The following is an 11,151-nucleotide window of genomic DNA, read 5'->3' on the forward strand; positions in this document are numbered from 1 at the left end:
GAACTTTAGCGTGTCGCTGCTATTTCGGGAGGTTGACCCATGACATAGGTTGCTTACCTTGTTGAAAGGAGGCGCGGAAGGTTTCGCCATTTTCTTTTCTCCGGGGGCCTGATTGGCTGTTGGCACCCCGGGGTTTCTGGTTTTACCTCCGCATGGGTTACCCTATCTCGCACAAACAGTGGTGTGCCTTTCCGCTAGTTATTAAGTGTGTATTTCGTCTCTGGTTGACACACATATCAATCCATCTTGCACGTTCCCGGCAGGATGGCAAGAATATTTGGTTGGTGGACATTCATTCGTCTTTTGGGCCGGTAAAAGTGGGTCCACTCATAAGTCGGCCAGATCCCCACAGGCAAGTTCAGTGAGGTGGATAGGTCGCAGGGGGCTTTGTGGGAGTCGCCATTGAAGGTTCTAAGGGATAGCGAGGTCAGGTTTGGACGCCCTTCGGTGATTAGCATCCACCTCGGGGACAATGATTTGGGTAAGTGGAAAGGTATGGAGCTCATAGTAAGGATCAAAGCGGATATTGGAGCGATGAAACCACATTAGCCAACAGTACGCCTCACATGGTCGGACATCATCCCTAGAATTAGCTGGAAAGGAGCAGACAGGCCAGCCCGTATTGGAAAGGCACGCGGGAAGGTTAACAGGGCGGTGAGGAGAATATTCTCGGAAGTAGGGGGCGAGTTTATCAGCTTCCCAGGCATCAGAGCAGTTGTCACAAATTTATATAGACCCGACGGGGTGCATTTGGCAGAGACAGGATTGGCGTGTTTCGTAGAGCAGATTTTCAGTGTTTTGGCTATGAGAGGTCAGTTGGTGGCGGGCTTGGGTTCCTAACGGGACCCAGCTTTGGCGGTAAGCAGCCCAGTCAGCAGACAATTGGGTCACATTCATGACGCAGTAGGCACACTCCCCTAAAGGGAGTAAGCACTTGGGGAGAATACCCCTTCGGGGTGATGGGGCTCCGCTTAGGATAGAAAAGAATAAGGATAGAATAAGTCAGTGGCTTTTCTAGTGTTACCAGTCGCTTGGCGGTTAGGGATGATTCCCAATTGATCTGGGTGGACCAAGGAGGGAATAACACAGGCTAGTCGGTTAGCTTATATTTTGGTGAATACTTTTAGATCTACATTTAATAAGGAGATAGGATGGTAACCCACACATTGGCTTAGATCTTTTCCCTCTTTAGGGATGACAACTATGTTCACTCTGGTGGTGGCCCTGTCCGGTGGTACTCGCTTTAACGATGCTGTAAATCACGACACTTCTTACCCCGGCAGGATTACAACGAAGACCACATTGCAGACTTTACTCACTTGCGGCAGCTGAAGAACCCGGCACTGGCCGATGACCTCAGATTGAAGGGATGAGATTGTCATTGGAGCTCTTAAAGTACCAATTGAAGGAGGCACCGCCTATACAATGTAGATGGCTTAATAAAGAACCTTGTACAGGCGGCGCCTCCTTAAATTAGTACCTTAAGAGCTCCGATGACAATCTCATCCCTTCAATCTGATGTCATCGGACGCTGACGGGTTCTTCAGCTGTCGCAATTGACTAAAGTCTGCGTTTCCAGTTACCTGCGTTTCCAGTTAGTCGCTGTAATCCTGCGGGGTAAGTAGTGTTGTGATTTACAGGGTCGTTTTATAGTACCCAACCCACCCCCTCGAACTTCATGCCCAGGAGTATAGAATTAAATAAATCTAAGAGCATGGGGGAGAGGGCTGGAAGCATTTTTTTTATAATCTATTGCTGTGAAGCCAACAGGTCCTGGAGCAGACACATTTTTAAGGGATTTGATAGTGAGTTTCAGTTCCTCTGACCTTACGTCCCTATTTAGAAGAGTTAGTTGAGAATCAGACAATGTAGGAAGTTGACATGATTCCAAGAATTCTCCACTATATTTTTTACTCTATATTACTGAAAAATATCATATTCCTCCTTCACTAACTAACATTAAAGCTAAGATCCACATGAGCTATGAGATGAATACAATCAGCTTAATATATTCGTCAAATCCTTCTAATATGTTAAATCAAATGGCAGAAGAACTTTTCCAGGCAGAATCCACCCTCAGCAGATGCTCTGGTTTAGATCCAAATATACCTTTATTCTATACATGATGTCTCAGGAATGTGGAATTACTATTCTACAAGGAATTTGCACGCACCTCAATGCCGATCCCTGTTTTATGTACTCCCCCTCAACATGTTCCTTTTTGTTTTTTCTGTATCTCCTCCTCATCACATACAATAATAAACCTGCTACATTAGCCTTCTTGTTTGCTTAAAAAAAGTTAAGCATTATAATTAACTACATTGTAAGGATAACAAAACAGGTACATCAGGTTCAACCTTTCATAAATTCTAATTGTGTTGATGCAGAGCAAAACAAAACGCCCAGTACGACAGATGACAATTTAGCCTCAAATAGGGGAATAGAATCTTCCTCACCCCAAAAACAGCAATTGGATACCTTTGCTGAATCAATCACCCAGGGCCTAATTAACCAATAGGCTGCTGTCTAGGTCACTGGATCCTGGGGGGGGGGAAGGGGGGGGGGGTCACAGGCGACATTTTAACTATTTTAAAAAGCCATAAATATATATATTTGGGGGGGGGGGGGGGTGGGGGGGAGCTCCAGGGGCTTGTGGGAATCGATTCGGGGGAGGCCCTGGTCTCAAGAAGGTGGCCCTCATCATCATCATCATCATCACCATTTATTTATATAGCGCCACTAATTCCGCAGCGCTGTACAGAGAACTCGCTCACATCAGTCCCTGCCCCATTGGAGCTTACAGTCTACATTCCCTAACACACACACACACACACACAGACAGACTAGGGTCAATTTTGTTAGCAGCCAATTAACCTACCAGTATGTTTTTGGAGTGTGGGAGGAAACCGGAGCACCCGGAGGAAACCCACGCAAACACGGGGAGAGCATACAAACTCATCATAGGCAGCCTGACAGCAAATCTGATGCTATAGCCTGCTTATTAGCGTGATATTAACACATCTCACTGAACTAAGTACTGTCCGCACCGACAGGTAGCGAACAACAATAGGATATGCTGTCAGGCTGCCTGTCACCAAAAAAAAAAAGATTTCTGCAGACCAGTGCTAGATCCTGAAGAGGAAGAGAGAGGAGCAGGGCCTGCAGATTGCTAATGGAGAAGAAGGTAAGTGACATGTGAAATAGGGGAGGGGGAGGTAATAAATTGCCTGGGGGTTGAGGCTGTGGCTGGTGGTCATGAATTGGCTGAGGGGAGTAACGAATTGGCTGTAGGGGTGGATGATCAAATGACTTGTTGGATGAGTGATGAAATTGGCAGGAGGTCAGAATTTGGCCGCTGGGGTGTTATGAAATGGCCTGCGGGGGGTGGGCCTCATGGAGTGACCGCTGTTGGTTGATGAAATGGCTGAGGGGGTAATGAATTGGCTGTGGGTGATGAAATGGCTGGTGGGGGGACATGATCACTGTATTGTTTGGTGTTCTCAAGGATGTTTTCTGTATTGTGTGGCTGTTACATGGATGCTCTTTGTGGTCACTAGAATGCTGAATACTAGTCAGATAGGGCTGGTAGATGTTAGTATTTGATTATAGCTCTTGACAACACATTTTTATAGATTTTATTTCCTATTTATGCCTGTGCTGGGGGATAGTTTTATTGAGCCTTACTGAAAAGTTGTATTTGAACTACAGAGCCTAATCAATCAACATTTTGTATTATATAATAAAGTTTTTGCATATTTTCAAAGCAGGATCACAACTTTCCATAACCCAGCCAACCGACAACAAAGCTGCAAGAACATATAAGAGAGAACGGCACAATCTGACATATTGAGTGCTGGAGAATACTGAATATTCATATTCAGGAGTATTCCAATGTGGCTATACAGGGGGAGGCGGGGAGGTATGGGTGTATTAGCCTCATGTTGTAGACAGTAGAACTTTCTCTTGATTATATTCAGATTGGATAATTTTCTATGTGTTATTGTGGAGTGTTGATTCAACTGCGTAATAAACAACTTTAATATATGTAGTGTATAAAAGTAAGTTTTTACTGTGGCAAACAGTAAATCTCACCTAAGTTTTATTCATTAATATAAAACATGATGGAAGAACAAAATATTAAGAACAACGTTTAAATAACCTGTATAAAGATACCATGACACAGGGACACCATTAGGTGATTCATACATGAACAAATTCTTGAAAGCAGTGCTTTTATTGTTCCATCACGATAACACAGCATGCGCTTAGGTCATGAGTTCAATCCCCGACCATGGCCTTATCTGTGTGGAGTTTGTATGTTCTCCCTGTGTTTGCGTGGGTTTCCTCCGGGTGCTCCGGTTTCCTCCCACACTCAAAAAACATACTGGTAGGTTAATTGTCTGCCATCATAATTGACCCTAGTCTCTCTCTCTCTCTCTCTCTCTCTCTCTGCCTGTCTGTATGTGTGTCTATGTTAGGGAATTTAGACTGTAAGCTACAATGGGGCAGGGACTGATGTGAATAAGTTCTCTGTACAGCGCTGCAGAATCAGTGGCGCTATATTATAAATAATGATGATGATGATACTTTCGTCAGGATAACACCAGGCAACCTAACTTTGGCTAGTCCAAGTTTCCCTCTCTGGTCACCGGCCACTAACTGTCGTTGGTCATCAAGTACAAGTGCACAATACAGTCTTTTATCCTCCATCCAAACACTGCATACAAATCAACAACAAATCAATAACAACCATATGTTACATCTGTGTGTTTGTTGGCTATGGAAACCACTGTGTGGAAATTAACCCTGTCTGCAGCCTGTACCTGCAGACTCATGGGATCTCTCCTGTCCCTATGCAGGAGGTGTGGCAAAAAATAACTCTTTATTACACATGTCTTACACCTGTATGCCTCAACCTAGATGCACTGCAATAACTGTGTGTAACCCGGTCTGCAGCCTTTCTTTACCTGCAGACTTTCAGCTGAATAGCTGATTCCTCTCTTATAGGTCGATTTATCAAACCTACAAAAGTAAGTGTTGTCCATAGCAACCAATCAGATTCTAGAGATCATTTTCTAAAATTTACTAGATAAATAAAAGCTAGAACACCTCCACTTTTCCTTTTCAGAAGGTTTGATAAATCTACCCCATAGAGGCTTGTGGAAAACCACTCCCTTTGTCATAATACATTCAACTAAATTTTCAGACCTCCCAACATCCACAAATGGAAAATGGGGGCTAATTAAGCCACTAACCACAATGCCCAGAACACTCTGATTATGTTCTGAGGGTCCCGCCCCTTATGGTCAATGGAAATAAGGACCAACTGTCAGGAGGCCGCGGGCACCGCCGAAACTCACTGCCCCTTGTCTCTGGCGTTCCAGCCGTCGCTATGACGACTGGTACGTCACTTCCAGTCTCCACATCCAGGGTCGCCTAGGCAACAACCAGAACGCCTGTATCTCCCTGCCGCCGCGCCAGCTGTCAAACAGTTAGGTTCAGCCAAATCATGGCTGTTTAGTTTAGCAGCTGGGCACTCTGCTTTCTCATTCGACAACTGTGTCAGCAAAATCTGGGAGCACTTGCAAGGCCTTGCTCTGATTGGCCCTTGATAGCCTTGATTGGCTATTTAAGGCTGGGCAGCACAGTGGCCTAGTGGTTAGCACTTCTGCCTCACAGCACTGGGGTCATGCATTCGATTGCCGACCATGGCCTTATCTGTGTGGAGTTTGTATGTTCTCTCTGTGTTTGCGTGGGTTTCTTCCGGGTGCTCCCAGACTCCAAAAACATATTGGTAGGTTAATTGGCTGCCATCTAAATTGACCCTAGTCTCTCCCTTTCTGTGTGTGAGTGTGTGTCTATATAAGGGAATTTAGACTGTGAGCTCCAATGGGGCAGGGACTGATGTGAATGAGTTCTCTGTACAGCGCTGCGGAATTAGTGGCGCTATATAGATAAATGATGATGATGATGGCAGTGAGGACTGAGCCTTACTGCCGGGTATAGCGTTCTGCCTCAGTACTGCTGCCTGCTCCTGTGCTATTTTGGTGTTGAACCTTGGATTGATTTCTCTGTGTATGACCTCTGCCTGTTCCTGGACTCTGAACCTTTTGCCTGTGACCCTGACCTTCTGCCTGCACCCGGACTCTGAACCATTGCCTGTGGCCCTGTCCTTCTGCCTGCATTCGGACTCTCAACCATTGCCTGTGACCCAGACCCAGATTGTAGCTGACATCTCCACCTGTGCTCTGTACGGTCCGCAGATCTCTGGCCTGTCTCTACTACGTGCATTACCTCCTGTACCTGTGCGCTGCCGTGTGAACATAAATGTGTACTACACTGAGTGTAAGACCTGGGGGCATCTGAGTACCAGTGAGCATAACCAGTCTCTACGAGTCTACGGGAAAGGCGACTGCTATAGGTGAAGACCTCTTCTACTATTGTTCTACCATTTTATGCCGCACTGGTTGCCATAACACCAACGGGGGGGAAGGGTTTATCAATCACAGGAAAAGTAACCTAAAAATAAACATGACTTAAGACAACTTCAAACTCTAGGATAGCTGTTTGTAGATCTGATTCTCTAGAATATCAACATAAAATATATCTTAAATAGTCATTTTGATATAATTTATATCAGATTCAGGGCAGGAGGAAACAATTATTTTTATCGGTGATTTATTTAGATACCTTCAATCATATTACGCAAGGCTGTACAGACAATATTCATATCAGTACCTGCCCCATTGGAGCGTACACTCTAAGGGGTCTATTTATCAAAGGGAGATAAGCCCTAGGATTTTAGGCTTATCTCTATTTACCAAAGCCGCTGGCTGGTGAAGGCTATCTCCTGCGGGTAGCCATCGCCAGGGGACTCCTGCGATATTACCCATGTAAAGCATAGAGAAGTCTGTTTATCAAGGACAGCAGCAGTATTCTGATTGCTAATGCCATCTCAGGATGCCGTTAGCTGGAGGTGGCTACAGGAAGAAATACTTAATTATTAAAATAAAGGATTTTGTTTTGTTCTTTCCTATACTTTTCTTTCTTTTTTAACTTTAATTTCGTTTTATAGAATCGAACTGGAAGTCCAAATCTGGTCGGTCAGTTCCAGTGCGTATGCTCGAGCTAGCATGCCACTTAAAAATACGCAGAGGGTCTCAGGACTGACTTGGCAAGCAGTAAGACTCCTCTGACCGGTGCCAGCCATCATCACCTGGGCAGTTGAGCCCAGTGACATATTCTTAATAAATTGGCTGAAAAAATATTTTCGCTGTGGTGATCTGCAATCAAAAACCTGATTAGCAGAGGGTTCTCGATAAACAGACCCCTACATTCTCTATCACACAGTGTGAAAACCAGAAACCGTAGCACCAGGAGGAAACCCACACAAGCACGGGAGAACATACAAATTCCTTACAGGTCCAAATCAAACTCATGAGCCTCAGCGCTGTGGTCGGAATCGAATTCACGACCCCAGCGCTGTGCTGCAGCAATGCTAAGCACTGTGCTACCATTAGAAGAAACATATTTAATTGCATGGTGTAAAGGACACAAATATGCTGTAGCCCATAGTAACCAATATGATTACAGTTGTCATTTTATTAGTCATTTAGAAAATGAAAGGAAATTTCTTATTGGTTGCTGTCAGGTAGCGAAGAAATATCATGTGACACTATGGCGAAGCAAAATAAATGCACAATGACTTATTTGTTAGGAATCAGTGTGCTCTGTGATCTGTGTGTGTTGTTCTGGTTCCTATGACGTTTATTATTGTCTGCTGATATCTTCTGAGCTTGTGTGAAGTTCCCTTCTTCCTGTGTGTAATAAATCAACCTCATGGTTAAATATATGTGCAAAGATTCTCACAGCACCCAAACTAATCCCAGCCAAACTTCCCTTAAGAAATCACACACAAAAATTAAGAAATAACTCAGTAACTAAAATAATAAAGGTATATTCATTGCTATCAATTACCACAACATGTAACAGTAAACTTGTCCAGTGATTCTTCTTCTCTTGTTCTCTCTTTATTTTCAATATATTAGTTGACATGCGAACACAAAACATAAATAACAATGCCATTAAGATATATATTTGTGTAATACACATTAATCTTAGTGATAATCTTAATAAAATAAAATAAGTGTCCAAATATATTCAGTGCAGATTCCAAATATTCTTCCAGAGATCCCAAGAATTCCCAGGGTATATTTACTAAACATCTCCACTTCTTCAAACCCGCAGTTTAGTAAATACACACCTAAGTGTTGGTTCCTGTTTTTCGTGGGTATCTCCCCTTTAGGTGATGCACTAACTAGATGAATTCTTGTGTGAATTCCAGACATAGTCCTTTATGAAGTCCAGATCCTAACTGTCTCAAAGATTTATCGTCCGTGCATTCCCAATCGTTACTACGGTGACTGGGTGTAGAAATAAAAAAGAATAAACCAACAGAAATGATAACTTACGAATTTTCAGTTTCTGTCTTGCTGGGAAAGCATGAAAAAAGAGACACTTCTCAATATCAATTTGACTCCCAGAAAAGTGAACAAGGTAGAGGTACAGGACTTTTTAAACATGCTGCAGGTACCCAGAGACCCCTTCTACTGTGATATCAGAACTAGAAATTCTCTATAAATGCAAACTGTTGTTTATAACACTTTTCAAGTCAGGTCTTCTTTAGACTGGCCTAACTTCTCACCAGAATGTCTTACAAAGATAATATTACACAGCAGGTCATAAGTTTCCCTTTCTTTACATATAAGACATGACTCCTTTAAGTATAACATTTAAGAAAATATGATATTTTCCTGTCTCCTTATTTCTTTTCATTCACATTTATCCAAGCTGCTCTTCTCCCCGTTGATATGTCCTGAGATCCCTGATGCTATTGAGGTAACCTTAAAGAGAGAGTTCAGAGAACTCAGTTTTTACGACCCGTGCCAAAAATTGGTAATAGGCACTCGCCTGTAAACAGTCTGTAAGCATGTGTCTAGAGCTCTCTTATCCATAACTACCTCACAGGGAGGACTCCCAGATAATTTTGTATAATAGTAGTCTTTTTCCACCATTAGGTTAATTTGACAGCTGTATTTCTGGGGATTTTGTTTTGCCTTCCTAAAATGGGTAGAACTTGGCGGGCTTTTAAATTTCTAGTCTGAATTTCAAGAGTCTGCTTGTATGTAATCAGAGTTTGACTTTGTGCTATGCGTTCAGTGCAGTGCAGTAAAGTTTGGTGTATATGCCATAATACATCTTTATTTGGCTTTTATACCTTTAAGAAATATTTTTGCAATAGACATTTTTCCATTTTCTACCTGCCAAGTCATAGGCAAACGTGACAATGATCTCAGTGTGTCATCCGAGTACTATACCTGATGTTGTTATGTAGCTAGTGTAACATAGATTTTCATTATTTAGTGGGATGATGCACGGGTAACAAGGCACTCATACAGTAACTGTACTACACAAGAAGCAGGCCTGGATTTACAGTTATATCCCCCATACCTCGTCTTCCACTAATAGCTCTCTATGGTGTCTACCACTAGTGCATTCCATTTGTATTACAGAAATGAAAATGATTCTGCTCTAATTGAGCCTACAGCTAAATGTTTAGAATTTGAAAATAATACATAAAAGCAAACGTGGAGGTTTTAGATTTTAGCTATATTTCTAGTATTTACTAAATAAATGATAGCTAAAATCTCATTGGTTGCTATGGGCAACACTTCCATTACTTCTTTTTAAAATCTCCTTTGACCTTCAAAAATCCAGACTGTTGGGTGGCACTTTGAGAAGGCAACAGATACACATAAAGGAGCTGACATATGGCAATTACACTGAGATGGATGTTTTTCTGACTTTTAACTTGTGTAATTTTCTTATTTAACTATTTTATCAAAATCCAGTGTAAAATTACAAGTGTTACATAAACATAGTAACCTAATATGATTATTGAAGTATAATGTACACCAGGAATAGCAGATATGCTATAAGTGAGGGGTTATTATAACTTTGGTCTGTTCTTATATATTAGATATATATGTTCTTATGTATGAGAATATCTATTTACGTCCTGTGCTGCTGAGTCATACCAGGAATCATTATCTGTCTGGGGAGTAGAAAAAGAACTAACGCAAACTGTCAACCAGCACATTGTCTACAATAGAATCAACAGATCTCTCGCGGTATTGTGTTGATACAACCTAGTACCAGCATGGAATTTAGTTCTAAAACTATACTTTCTACTCTTGAATGACTGTGGCAGTTCTCAGCAGTGAATGTGGCGGGACTGAATATCATGTAAGGTAGAATCCTCTGTTATGTGCAGAGTCAATTCTAGAGGAGCTGAAGGAATCGGAAGTGTTTCTGGACAGCACAGTTTAATAGACTTTGGATCCCCTTTTCTCCAGAAGCCTCCAGAAGGGCACCAATTAACAATGGGAACAAGACACATCAACCTGCCCAATACTCCACAATATCTGTCTTTCAGCACCTGTGACCAAATCCCAAAGGACTAAATTCCCTAATGGGAGCAGCAGTTAACTGGAAAATAACTGGTTGTCTGGCTTGGGAATAACCCAACCAGTGTCTTACTTGACACTAGGCTTGCCCATATCTAACTGATGATAATCCAGAGGTAGAGGAGTCGTGCCAATGATTCTGACACTATAAAAGACCAGAAACGAAGGTTTACAGTGCCTAAACCCTTTAAAGAATCATCTATACCTATCTACTTTTAACACTTGAAAAGTGCACTAAAAGTATAATGAATGATTTCTTATGGGGTTGATCCTACCATCGTCTTGTAAAATGTTAACTATGCATTTTAAATGTCAGAACGTGACACAACCTATTTTTCATGCGGTAATGCATACTTCTGGTACCAGCGGTGCAGAGCAGCACTGAACAGGTCATATCTCTTACACATCTGACAGTCGGGACAAGTGCCAACGTTTGGGATGGCGACATCCACTTCAAATTGATACTGTTGGCCTAAATTGGAACAGTTGGGAGGTATGACCTACCACTCTTCATATCAAAGTAAAGTACCTCTGATATGAAAGGCGAGGATTTATACCACAAACGTGTAGAAGAAGATATTACTTCAGAAGACAACAATGGTGCAACGTCAATAACACTCTTTAA

Source organism: Mixophyes fleayi, chromosome 9, assembly GCF_038048845.1.
Source record: "Mixophyes fleayi isolate aMixFle1 chromosome 9, aMixFle1.hap1, whole genome shotgun sequence".
NCBI lineage: Eukaryota > Metazoa > Chordata > Amphibia > Anura > Limnodynastidae > Mixophyes > Mixophyes fleayi.